At 42.6% G+C, this 14368-nt stretch overlaps 1 protein-coding gene across 4 annotated transcripts in view; it reads right to left on the reverse strand.

Annotated features, from left to right (window-relative positions):
- The window catches only part of Chchd3 (coiled-coil-helix-coiled-coil-helix domain containing 3), a 256512-nt gene that overhangs the window by 11042 nt on the left and 231102 nt on the right, over positions 1–14368 (reverse strand). The window lies entirely within an intron of this gene.

Raw genomic sequence — 14368 nt, forward strand, 5'->3', positions numbered from 1 at the left:
TGGCATGTCAAACATAAATGTTTCCACATAGCTTATAATACACACTTGAAAAATAATAAGCCAAATGAATTACACACAGAAAATATTCTTGTTTGTACAGCAGCGGAACTGGAGGTACAAAGACTAACCATGGAAGAGAAAATATGCAAAACAATCATTAATCTATGAATTTGTACTTTTTAAAAAAAATTTAGCTTGTTTAATAAAAAAATGCTTCCAGTCTTATCAGTTCTGTTTCGGAAATTTAAATTTGGTATTTCCATATAATCCTGAAGTAGCATTATTTTAAGTTTACTGGGTTCTAAAAACAAAAGCCCTGGAGAACTTAGGGGGAATATTTCCCATCAATAAGCAGACCCTTGGGTGACCCTTGGTTTGTCTCCTCATTACTTTCCCCAGCACTATAAACTAATATATACTTTGCTGGAGTGGAACTGCAATCCACACGACTGTCCCCGGGGGAATCTTCTTCCCACTCTCCCAGAAAGAAAGCAGACACAGAGAAAAAGATTTTACACACTACTGTTTTTACTTTTTTGCTATTATTTTACTACTTTGCTAATACCTCAGAACAGAATTTAAATCCAATGCCAGGGGTTTCAATTCTTTTTAAGCCTTCGATTCTCTGGATGTCTGTGGATTTTTCTGGACCTGAGCTTCCCTAATCCTCAGTAAATGAACATCAGCTTCAAAAAGGAGTCAGCTATGCTTCCAGAAGCACAGCCCCAGAAAACCACTGACCAACCGACGACACCAAGACTTGTGTCTGCGTAAATGTTGAATAAAATATGATTAAGCATGAGTTCAGCTGAATGCAGCAAATCCATGGCTGACAATGCTAATGATTCACGCGGGAGGGCTGAGCTATTGAGCTTCAGTCTCAGTGCTGACAGCTGACCAAGCCTCCAACATATCTAGGTGGAGGGGAGACAAAAACAAACCCATGGTCTTCCCTCACTAGTAACACAGTGGCAGCATGCATGCATGTGCACACATGGGTGTACGTGCATGCGCGCGCACGCGCGTGCGCGCGCACACACACACACACACACACACACACACACACACAGGGGGCACACACAACATACAAGCATGAATGCACGCACATACTTTTCTCTTAAGATTATTGCAATAGGTAGCTCATTTATGTCACGCCCTCTTTAGAAAGCAGCAGTGCAAGTCATACACAAGCACTGACCCTGAGCTGAGCCCTCAAGTCATGAAGGTTCAAGTCCTCAAGTTATTTATGGTTTGAAGTGTATCAAAATATACTTTTATCACCACAAATCAATACTAGTACTCGCTTCCAAGCCCTTGATTTCCTGTCTGGCAATCTGCTCTCTCTGTGTGGCCATCATCTGAAATCCTTTTTGTATACATTTTAACCCATATTGATGACTAGATGCAGAGAGGGGGAAAGAACACTGCATAATTGGGCCCCAGTTCCTCTGTAGAATCAGGTCCATTTTTCTTGGATTCATCTGAACGGTGCAGATCTGCCTCTGTATTGATCTGCAGGGCACGTTACGCTGTCCTAATGCACTGTTTTCACTCTGGAAGATGCTAAATGAGATTACCATCCAACATTAGAAGGCCATAAAGCATAAGCCCTGGCACCTTCCATTCAGGAAAAGGGCTTCAAAGACATCTCCAATATGCATTGTGAGCAGCCCTTCATATAATCATAGAATCAGCAATTGACTTTTATTGACTGGTTTCATGCCTGTAGAAGGAAAATGCCAGTATTGGGCAAAAATAAGAAAAGGCAGAATTCTGAGATATTTAGGTTAGAAAATTAAATCTTAGTTGAAAAGGACATTTAAACAATTTAATTTCATTGGGTTTAAGACTGAATGAAAGAATGAGTGACAAGATAAACAGCAAGGTTGAGTACAGAGCTGGAAAACACAGGACAGTGATAATGGAGGCTGTTATCTAAAACCAAGTTGAGCCAAAAGGAACTGTTAGAGCAGAGTCAACCCCTGAAAATAGGCATTTACAAAAAACAATAACAATATTTTGGCTTATGGAAATTATTGGAAACTTTTCATTGAATTCACCCTTTTTCTACTTCCTTTACTTTTTTTTTTTTTTTTTTTTTTTTTTGGTTGCTTGTTTGTTTGAGACAGGGTTTCTCTGGCTGTGCTGGATCTCACTTATGTAGACCAGTCTGGACTTGAACTCACAGATCCAACTGCCTGTCTCCTGAGGGCAGGACTTAAAGACACGAACCACTACACCTGGCCATTCTGTTTCTCTTTAAGTCATTCCTTTCCCGGGCAGGAGCTGTTCCTGAAGGTCAGTGCATGCTGAGGGGCTGGGGGCTGGACACAAGGGCAGGACCAGAGTCCCAAATGTGAGGCCCAAGAACAAAACCACAAGAGAACACTCTTTTTTCTGGGACTTCAGGAGCCAGCAAGACTGTCCCCCTTTTAGCAAATGCTTAATGGCAACATTACTCACAAGTTTTTCTTATTACACTCACAACAAGCCCATAATTGATCCCTTGGAAAAAAAAAGACGAGAAAAAGATACAGGCTGTTTCTAATGTTCCTAAGGCTCCCACCGCCTGGTGACGGTCATGAATATCACTATCAGGCAGATTATTTCCTTAGGAGACTCATGAAGGATGAATAATTGGGGGGGGGTGTGCTTGGTGAAGCTGAGGCTTACTTAGGCAGGACCGAGAAGCCCCCTCAGCCCTCTCACACAGTGACCCTCGGATATCAGCCTGATGGCCGTCTGTGGCCTCACTCATGCCTCTCTCCCACTTTCATGTTTTACAGTCTTCTTTGATGTGAGTCAGGGCTTTAAATTTCCACGCTACTACTTATCCATCTTTTTAGTTCTGCTAATATAAATGGCACATATAATATATTAACTTCAGAGAAAGAAATATATGGAGATAGTTCAGAAGAAGTCATGTGGTGACAACCAGCAGTCAGAATTCTCCCAGCTCTGGGGAACACAAAAGTCATTCATTGTGAGTGCAGACACAAAGAAGCTCCTTTCCTTGTGTGTTAACCAGCAGCACCCTGTGAGAGCTCTACAGACACTGATGAAATACTGCCGGGGTATGCAGGGGGAAAATATGAATTAATGAGATACCTGATGCTAAAGAGAAAACTGTTTTCTTAGTAGGATCCAACAACGCATCTTTCATGAGGTCAGAGTTTCATGTAACATGGCTGTGGAGCGGAACCTCTCTTCTTAAGGCACAGCCCAAAAGCTATCATTAAACCATACCAAACTGTTCTTTAGATGTTAGCTCAGTGGCCAGCAGTGCTGATTTTTTCAAAATGCAACCCTAAGTCCATGTCCGCTGCCAATACTTAAATGATTGTAAGTTACTATTGCTTACCACTCATAATAAAGTAACTATAAAATGCAATACAAAGAAAGGATTTAAAATGCAGTCATTGTTTGCTAAATTTTCATTGTAATTTACCTTACATTTTAGTATCCTGATATTAATTTTCACAATAAAACGTAAGCTACCTTTTCCAAATAATGCAATATCTGAAAAACAAGCTTAATGTCAAACATTTCTGGCATTCTGCTAACCAGCTCATTAATGATGCCTCTATCTGAGCTTTACTCAAATTTCCACCATTACATATTAAAGGCCAAATTCTGCTGACAGATGCCTTGTTTTGTTTTCCATTTGTTTTTGAATACACCTGTGATGTAAAGTCCTGAAAACTAACAATGAAGACACCTTTTCTATCACCTATTACCAGCACAAGGTTAACTATGAGGCTGCTGTCTATCATCACAGCACAAAAGGAGCCAAGAGCCTCTGCCAGCATGGGACATGGGTCTCATGGGTCTCATACACATGGCTTGGCACTTAATTTCAGTGGTTCTCAACCTTCCTAATGCTGTGACCTTTTAATACATAATAATTCCTCTTTATGATGACCTCCAATTTTTGTTGCTATGTCACAGATGTAATTTTGTTACTGTTACGAATCATAATGTAAATTTTTTTGGAGATAGAGGTTTGCTTAGGGGGTCGTGACCCACATTTGAGAACACTGACTTAGCTAGGAGTAGCCACCCTGGTGCACAGACCACCACTCATAAGGAGTGTATCCACTTGTCCAATAAATAGAGTCAGCCTAAGTGTCATAAGAGGAACAACCCAGACAAGATGTTCACATCTGGGGCCTTAACCAATACCAGGGAGAGACTATTTTGGGGACAAATGTATCTGGCTACACACAGTGTTGGCACTTACTTGCAATTCCAGCACTTGGGAGTGGTGGTGGTGGTGGTGGTGGTGGTGGTGGTGGTGGTGGTGGTGGTGGTAGGAATTCCTTAAGTTTGAGGTCAGCCAGGGTTATGGAGACTGTCTCACAAACAAAAGATAAAGTACGCATAAGGACCACTGACCCTGCACTGGATATTGCAACCAGCCCAAAGGTCAAAGTTCCAGGAAGAATATGTCTATCACATGCAAATACCAAGTCATTTTATGTAAGACACTTGGCTATCTGAGGATACTGATATGTGTTGGGATCTGGAACCAGTCCTCACCCAGAGGAATGAAAGCTGACTTACATGGAATTCTGATCTGTAAACCCGGGGCTTGAAAGCCCAGCATCTAGTTTGAAGTACTTTAATATGTAACAATTAATCTGCTGACTTTGAAAAAAGACAGGAGAACCAAACTCAGTAATCTGGATCCCCAAGAGAAAGGTGACTTTTATATTTACAGTCTGGAATAAAAGCCCCAAAGATACTGTAAGGGGCAACGTGGTCCACCCCCCAATCCAGCCGGCTTTGTATCCCTAAGGGTCTCAGTACTAAGCAATGAGAACTCTGGCTTCGTGCAAACCTGTCCAATTCTGTAGTGGATTTCTCCTTTCTCATTCAAAGATGTCAGGGGTACTTGAGTTGACAGGGGCAGGAAGGACAAAGGAAGAGTCAAGTTCAATAGCAGTGCCCACATACCAGCTACTGGGACAGGCAGCCCAGCTTCCTTTTAAGAGGAAAGTCAACTCTAGTCACCATTCTTAACATTTTGCTAGCACCACTGAACCTACACGGGGTCCTATGGCCTGGATTCATCTGTACCAGTGAAAAACTGAAGTGCCACCCCCTCCCCTGACATCTGCACTCAGAAAAATGGGATCATATTCACCTCTGAAGAATGAGGACCCCTACTGCTTGGTTTTGTAAATAATTCTTTGGACGAAAGTTATGTTACTCTTCAGATGAAAAGATCTGTGAGGTAGGGCATCTGGTGTGGGGTAAAGAAACAACTAGGTTAATTTCTACTCCTTTATATAGTTTTTTTTTTTAACTACATACATAGCCATTTCTGTGCCACATACATAGTTTGTTATCTTTAAATGGGAGAAAAATAAATGCATTAGGATATGTGGAGTAAGGGGCAATATTAGGTAGATTTGGGGGATGCAGAACATGATTGATGTCAATATTTTAACTCAACCTGGAAGAAAGCAATTTTCAGACCACATCCTGCCCAGAAAACAATGGTTTCTGAAGTTCTCATTGTTTTACAGCTACAGACTACTACTGTCTGGGTAGGGAAAATTTCTTCACAGCGATCTCTCTCTCTCTCTCTCTCTCTCTCTCTCTCTCTCTCTCCCCCCCCCCCCTCTTTCCCCTAACAACGACAGGAACATTTCTACTGTTTAATATTAGCATCAGGCAATAGTGAGGTAAATAGAAAGTGGAGAATGACTTAAGCACAGTGCTTGATTCACAGCAGGTTTTTATACTGTGCTTTCTGGTGGAAGTGGGACTTCTTGCCTTGTACTTCGGGCGCACGCCCGGGGGGGGGGGGGGATGTAAGTGTAGTTCATAGGAATGACCCTTATTTTAGAAGAGATGCAGTATATCTGGGGATGTGATCCTTTTAGATATCTTCAATGAAGAGATTTTCCAGGACACAAGTTGAATCTCCAGAGGATACTGAAGGAGACAAATAACCTTATACACTGAAGGGTTCCCATCTGAAAAGCTCAGGAAGAGGGCAGCACTTTCAACTGCACAATTATATTAAAGACAACTACAGCATCACCTCTTAGCTAACACCATGTAAAGCAATTCTTTAATTAGACAACTGGGAACATGACCACCTAAGCATACAGAATATATCAGCCCTAGCTTTTTCTTAAATATGTGTATGTGTATAATATACAGAATTGAAGCTGCTACAAGTTCAAAGTCATCTTAGCCCATGGCTTTGTAAGTGATTTACATTTCCTCATGCTGCTACTTTAGCTTGCTTACAATATTGGTGCAAGGATGGAAAATATGAGGATTTGGTTGGTTCATGAATTTTTTTCTCCACTCAGTCATGCCAACAAATATGATTAATCCAGCAATGATTATTAAGAATTCATTACATGCTATCCATGGTGACAGCTGATAAATGAGATACGAGCTTGCCGACAGCCTAGAAGGGTAAAGCAAAGGTGTCCATGTGGCTTTAAAATGTGAGCTAATGCCAAGGTTACAAACACAGTGCCAGGCACTGATAGAGGTCTGGTTTGGAATATGGCCAAACAGTATTCCAGATGAGAAATCCACCACTGGCAAACAGGAAACAGATACTGGCTTTAAGAATGGCTTATGCTTCCATTCAAAGCTGCACGGAGTCTGTTCAGTGTACTCAGACTATAGTGATTTTGAACTTCAGTTGTAAATACATCCATAACCTTATGGCAGTGAGCCTTCTAAACGCATCTGCTTTCCCTCAGAAGAAAGCTCTGAGTATGTGTTAACACAGGCTCAGTGTGCAGAGGTGGGAGCAGCTGTATGCAGTATCTGAGTCAACCAGAGACGTCACACAAAAATAAGCCAAAGCCAAGTGTCATACCCACCAAGAATGATGTCAACGCACTGCAGTGGCTGAGTCTTGGAGAGATGAATGGTAATTTAGAATTGGTAGGGCTCTTCAGCATTTATCACTTCCCCTAGCAGAAGAGCCTTTTGGAACCTTCCTATTAAGTTGTACTAAGTTACCACGAAAGAATATTTTCTCACAAAACCCAATCTTTAATCACTGCCCAGATTTGGAGACAGAAAAAAGACAGGAGGAACTTGGATAAACTAGGGATGGTAGAAGGATCTTGGGCACAGAACAATTTACTAAAATTAGAAGAGAATCCTGGAGAAAAAAAGATAAGTTGCCCACCATACTGGCCATTTAGAGGAAAACACAAAAGGACTGGCTGAGTACACCACTCAACCCAGCAGGAAAGCCATGGGGAGGAGATCACAAGTTCCAGATCTGGGCACTAGTGCACACTGGGTGCTAGTTGTTTCCAGAGACAATTTCAATCCAAAGGGCCTCCAGGGGCATGACTCCCTTCTTCCCTCCATGCTTCCTGCAGAAGGTCCCCAGTTCAGAAGAGGGAGAACTGGAAAACAACAACAGAAGCCGCAGGCTGTAGTTCGGTGTTCTGATACCTTTTGAATTTTCCACTGGCTATGTTTGTACGGCGCATGCCTGTTTATTAGTGAGTGCCTGTGTGAGTGTGTCGTTGATGTTAGATGCCTACTTCAATTGAGACACCGTCTTTCACTGAATTTGGAGCTTGCCATTTTGGCTAGACTAGCTGGCCAGAGAGCTCCAAGCATTCTTGTCTCTCCCACCAAAGCACAAAGTTTACCTGTAGAAGTTGCCAGTGGCACTCAGGTTGTTTTCAAGTGGAGAACTGAACTCGGATCCTCCTGCTTCAGTGATGAACATTTTACTGACTAAGCCATCCCTCCCAGACCGCTACTGAGCTTTTCTAACACAGGATCCTTGCAATGGACTGAAGCTCTTCTAAGAAAATTAGCAAACACAATATCCCAGAGATAATCTTTCCATAACTACTTCACAAGTCTTATTAAATTCTTCTGCCTAATGGAATCTGCCTAGTAGTCATGAATCTCCTTGTTGAACAGTATAAAATCAGAACCCTGGGCTTATATAGTTAAGCACACACCTCTATGATAAGCTTCTAATTAAAAAAAATTACCCTTTGGGATGAAATTTTTACATTCCTCTGCTGAGGGAAGATGGGATGAGGATAACTGGTGAAAATTCAGTTACCTATGTATAAAAATAGGTCCTGGTGTCCCTGCCTTTTCTCTGCTATAATCAAATTTAAGAGAGTACTTTTACTATCAAATCATGAGCAGCTTAAGTTAAAAATTAAAAAAAAACCCAAAAAACAAAAAAACTGTCACATATCTCAATGAGGATTGCAACACAGCCTAAAAAATTTGGTAAGACCAACTAAGTCTGTGCTGAGGGTGCGACATCACTCAGATGGTACCTCCTTTCATTACATCTTAGAAGCAAGATCTAAATACCAGATACTGAAATACTGAAAGGGATGTGTGGGGCTCCCTTAGCTGAAAGAACTGCAAATGTATTTATTTTAGTGACAAGTGAGGGATAAAAAAAAATTACCCAGACTGATTTGCCCTTTAAGTGTCAGAGTGTTGACAATGTAGAGCGGAGGAAGCGGTGGTTGGGAAGAGGGCAGAGTCAAGCCTTCTGTGTGCGTTCCATCTGTTTGCACTTTTCAGAAGAGGATGCTTGGGTACTGTCACTAGAATAGGGAGACCACCCATGAGTACAGGGCTGTCAGACAGAGAGAATGCCACATGGACATGACAGCTGTGGACACTATGTAGTGGGCAGGGAGGATACTGGTTCATCCCTCTAACATATATTGTTGAGGCCACACGTACTACAGGGTAACTAAGTGTTAAGGAGACAGTGCAAGTGCTGAGTGCCACAACTGTTCTAAGAAGGGGTGCTCACCTCTAGCCTTTTGGAAGAGAGGACTTCAGAATGCCCCTAACTGAAGGGTGGAGGGTAAGAGGTAGAGGCTACTTTGCCAAGGCCCCTGTGAGCCAAAGTCTAGGTATTCAGGGGGTCACTGGGTGGGGATAAAGGAGGTAGTGTTGAGTTGGAAGAGGCTAGAATATGCAGTCTTAACATAAGAGCTCAAGTTTTATTCTACAGGACAAAGGAAGCTACTGGATTTTCTAAACAATGGGAAAGCTGTTCCAACATGACTGGGACATATGTGGATGTCCATGGAAGTCTACCAGCTGGCCCATGGGTGTAAAGATGAAACAGGCTACTAAGAGGAATGGCTAAGCAAGAGTAGAGAGAGGCACTGGTAAGGACAGGATACTGGACAGGATATGGAGGCAGAGAAGAGGACAGACTGGTAGATTCACATTCAGCCAAGGTTTTGGGAATCTAGAGAATGACAGTATTTAAGCACTGTGGGAATGACTTCCAATCATCATGATCTAAATGAAAGCTAGAGAGCACTCCAACCACAGATCAGCAATCCCAGTAAAACTGGAGCGGAGTGACAGGAGACAGGAAGGACTGCTGAGCTTTGGGCAACAGCTGTGTGGGAAGGGACAGGGAAGGAAGACAGAACGGTTGGAGAACTGAGCATGAAGAGACCATGGCAAGTGCAGCATCATAAGGTCAGGATGGAGCCCCATGATGGAAAAGACAGTTGAAAAGGAGAGAGCCATGAAGCGTGGGCCCCCGCAACAGCAGTACACAGGGCAGGAGCCACATGGGAGGGAAATGGTATGCAAAAAACCAGGTGGTGAGGCTTAGGTGGGCTCAAAATCGTCACATATACCAGGTACCTGGGAGATGAGGGAGGGGTTCACCAACCTCTCCTCCCCAAAGTAGAGCACCTTTCATGTGGTCCATCTGGCAATGGGGAAATCTGAAAGGAAGGTGGGCACGGGGATTAAGCCTGGCTGGAGATAACTGCAGAGTCTCAGATAAGATGGTGGGCATCCTTTTAAACAAGAAGGCCTTGTGGAGTCATGTGAGGTAGGGGGCATTCAGTCAGAGAGTGAAGGCAAGAAAGTAGTCTGGGAAGCTACTTTCATGAGCAGTTGGACAAAAGTAATGGATTTCTCTCTTAAAAACTTATGAAAATTTGCATAGAGATTAAAAGGCCAAAACAGAAGAAGGACCCATTCTATAAGCAGGGGCAGGTATTCTCCCGCAGAAGGAGAAGTAAAATGCGTGCTTCAAAAGTTAGCCAGAGTAGACTGTTGAGTTACCAGGTCTTTTAAAGACAAGGCTGGACTTGGTGGCATCTGGGGGCCATGGGGGCGTAGAGGATACCATCACACATACTCAACATCAGAAGGGGTGAATCAGACTTCTTCCTGTTTCCCATTAGCTACCTTTCTATACAAAGCAAACACATTCAGAACACAGACACCTAAGATTGACACAGTTGTTGCTTTTCCCCTTGGTATAGAACGTCCAGATCCTGTCCCACTCTCAGCTGCTGGAAGAATTAATAGTTGGATGACAGTTAATGGGAAATGGGAGAAAATCTGGCAAAATACTTTTAAAAATGATGTTGGTCAACCATGATTATTTATTCTGCATATGCTCATGATGTGCACGAATTCAATTTAAAATCATATAACATCTACATGCTGATATATGCAGGAAATACATCTTTTAAAAAAAGAAAAGCAATTGGAAATAGCTGTTTCCCACGAAGGCAAATGGATAGGTGTCCAGAGTCAGGCAGGAGATTTACTTTTGCATATGGGAGTTAAGATTTCCATCCTGAGCATGGATTGCTTATCAGGAAATAATTCACCTAAAACATAATGATCTGTTACTGAGAGACATTCTGCAGAGCCCCAGGAAGATGCTGTACTAAGAAAGCTTTTTCCCTGCCTTGGTTGCCTAGGCACAGCAATTCCTAATCACAAGGCTTTCCTGCATGGGTTTCACAGTACTGAATGGAAAACTGAAGGTAACCCTGAGACACAAGGTGTGACACTTCACACATTACACCAAGACAAAACCATAAACAAAAGTAACTCTTCCTGCCTTCACACACACCACGTATCAGCACAGACTGGGTACAAACCCTTCCTATTTAATATTTCAGCAACTTTTAAGAAAAAACAATGGAAACAACCCATTAGCCAAGTCGTGGGTAAGGCCCTGGTAGTTTAACAACTGAGGAAAGCCTGGAGATTTCCTCCGCCTGTTAAAGTTCTTCCTACTTGGTCTTTCTTCTCTGCTTTAGCATCCCTTTCCCACTCCTAATTCTAAGCAATTCCCAAAGCTCAGGTCCCGACTCCCTCTGTCCACCAATTCTGGTGAAGACTTCGTTCCTGGGGGCTTCTACTGCTCTGTGTGTGGAGCTGAATTTCTACCCTCATCACAGCCACCAGCTCCCAGAGCTCAGGTTTTGGTGGATCTAAGGTTATTAAGACGCAAGTGCTGACAGTGCCATCTGATTCCCTCTGCTGGTGAGATTTCCACACCAAGCATCGACTCCATGTGCTTACGTGAATGGATTTGCTTATCCAAGAGCTTTTACCAGAGCTCAAGACTAAAGCTAGGAGAAAGAAAGCAGGTGCTCATCCTGAGCCGTGCCCGCCCTCCTTTCACCTTTCCTCCCTGCCTGCTATCATCAGTAACAATTCTACCACACACTATGCAGCATTAAACTCGGGTACTTTTTTTTTTTTTTTTTTTTTTGGTTCTTTTTTTTCGGAGCTGGGGACTGAACCCAGGGCCTTGCGCTTCCCAGGCAAGCGCTCTACCACTGAGCTAAATCCCCAACCCCATAAACTCGGGTACTTTTGATATTATCATTATTAGTTCTTCCTCTGAAATGCTTTTTACTTCTCTCTCTTCCTCAGTTTACCTTATCATTCTACTAGGCTATTGTGTACTACATTAGTGCAGTGATCTCCAATTTCTCTGCCTCAACTGCCTTCATTCCGTGCTCACTAACTGGAATTCTCCTCACTGCACAGCCCACAATCACCAGCCTTGCCTAGGAGTCACCCAGCCTTCTCCCCTTCCTCCATCCCCTGCAGCTTATTTTACTTCCAATGCAGCTTTCATATCCCTTGCCTCCTCACACACTATTACTCATGGTACGGGGGGGCTGGGGGGGGGGACAAACCACTCACAGGCTTCCCCTAAACCCCTATTTACCCATTCTGGCCTCACCATGAAAGCACAGATGGTGACATTTGCAAGGCCGTTTTCAGATACAATCCAGCATGAAGCAGTGTAGTAGCCAAGGAGCACAACCTACCTATATTTCTAATGTCCACTTCCGAAGCCATGTTATAAAATTATAGAATCATTCTATGAATTGATTTAGTTTTCACTCATGGATAAGGGCACCACTATCTGCAGCAGTGACAAGTTTCCATAGGAACTAAATTCATTTCAAAAGGTTGGACACTGAGGCTTTAAAAAAGTGCTTGAGTAACAGAACAATTCTGTGCAGAGTGCCTTGCATCTATGAAACTGAGCATTTGCAATATTAACCTTTTACTCCCCCAGAGTTCCTGGAAGTGAGGAGACCATCTCTGTATACTTGAGAAATGGATGTTTAGGGAAGCCAGAGGGGACTGAGAACGCAAAATAGCAATTAACAATATTCATCTCCAGCATTAACTGCACTAATCACACATGGTAACACTACTAATTTTTGGCAGTACATTCTGAAGTCAAGTAGTTGCTACTACTTCCCAAACTGTTCCACAAATCAAATATAAAAATTAGAGGAATATACACCTCAGAGAATTTTGTGGCCGACTAAAATAAAACTTGGATATGGGTGTAGAAGCAGAATGAGCCACATGTGCCTCGAGGAACAGCCACAAAATAATTCCCTAATAATAATAATAATAATAATAATAATAATAATAATAATAATAAAAAACCTAATATGCTTCCTTTTTTATTTTTTGTTCTGAATAACTACAGATTTAGGACTGATGTTGTAAGAAGGCATTTCATTCTAGTGCATCATATAATCTCATTCCCTTGTGCTGCATAAATGGATTTAAGCATTTTTAGAGGGCAGGCAAGATTAAACAAATTGGCTTAACATTTTATGCTGCAGCTGAATCTCAAAATGAAGAAGGCTAACTGTGAAGTGTAGAACAATACATTATGTCGGCTCTCTGAGGGTTATGATCAGCTTGGCACTGGGGCTACTTCACAGGTAAATCTCAGTGGCTCCATCATAAGTGTGTAATGATGTATTACCGCAGGACCAAGCAATGCATTCCTCAATCCATGTCTGCATTAGATTCACCATGCTCAGCTCCATTAGTTTTACACCTCCCCAGGGGTTCCAGTTCAGCAGTATTAATCTATGCCCTCACACATAGCCCCAGTCTATGAATGTCCCTTCATACAGCTTTCCAGCTGAGTGTTTCTGGAGAAAAATCACAAAGCAAATGGAACTAGAATCACCACGTAGTCTTGAATTGACACTAACATTTGCCCACTGTGCTGCTGCATTTCTGGGCTATACGCCCCCCAACCCCCATTAGGACAACTAACTGTTCATGTTCAGGCCAGCCTCTGAGAGCTTACTACTGGCTTTCCCATTTTGCTGCTAGCCAATTTCATAAGAATTGACAGAAGTCAAAGGACGACACCCTTCCCTTGCCACCACATAGTCTGCATCTGAGCACTTCTTCTCTTGAGAGAATCTCTCATAAGGAAAGGCCATCCCTGCAGCTGGCTCCAACTCTCACCCGGCGTCCTCCCAATCCTGGTGGGATTCTAGGAGACTGCTCTTCTTGTGGCACCTTCAACCTCTTCCTCTACTGGGTCATTTTTACCAGCATGACTCCATTTTCTGGAGCAGTGTTACCAAAGAAAAGATTCTGTAATGATGGGAATGTTCTGAATCTATGCTGTCCAACACACTCACAGTCATATGTGGCTGACACAAATCTAAAATTTGCCTTAAAAAAGGCAATTTAAAATAGTATTTAATTTTAATAACTTGGAGCCAGACAATCATATGTGGCTAGTGGCAAAGCTCTAAGAAAAAAAATTCTACCTTCCTGAAGCTGCTTCTGCTTCCTCCCATTCTCTTTGGCCCACACCATAGTGGATTGTTGCCATACAACCATTCAACAAAATGGCTCCAGTTAAAGCCAGAGACCAAAAATCACATGACTTTTAGTAGATGTTATAGAACTGATGGCCTGACAAATTTACTCTTTCTTGAGAAGAATTTCCTGGTTTCAGAAGTATGTGCCTGCCTGTCTTATTCTATCAGCAGGTAGCTCCACTCCTAGCATGGCTGAATGCTACTGTCAGTCTGGATCTACAGTCAGTGCTCAGACAGGACTCCTACTGCTGCCCACAACAAGGGCTTTATCCACAAGACACTGCACATTTACAACAAAATGTTCAATTTCTTCCTGTTTCTTCTTGAGCTTTCTTGCCCACTGTAGCACTTGGGCCCACAAAATCAGAGTTCTATTTGAAACATCCTCCTCCTATGTTATCAGCATCCAATCTGTCACCCACTACTGTAAATTAAAG

This window comes from Rattus norvegicus, chromosome 4, assembly GCF_036323735.1.
Source record: "Rattus norvegicus strain BN/NHsdMcwi chromosome 4, GRCr8, whole genome shotgun sequence".
Classification (NCBI taxonomy): Eukaryota; Metazoa; Chordata; class Mammalia; order Rodentia; family Muridae; genus Rattus; species Rattus norvegicus.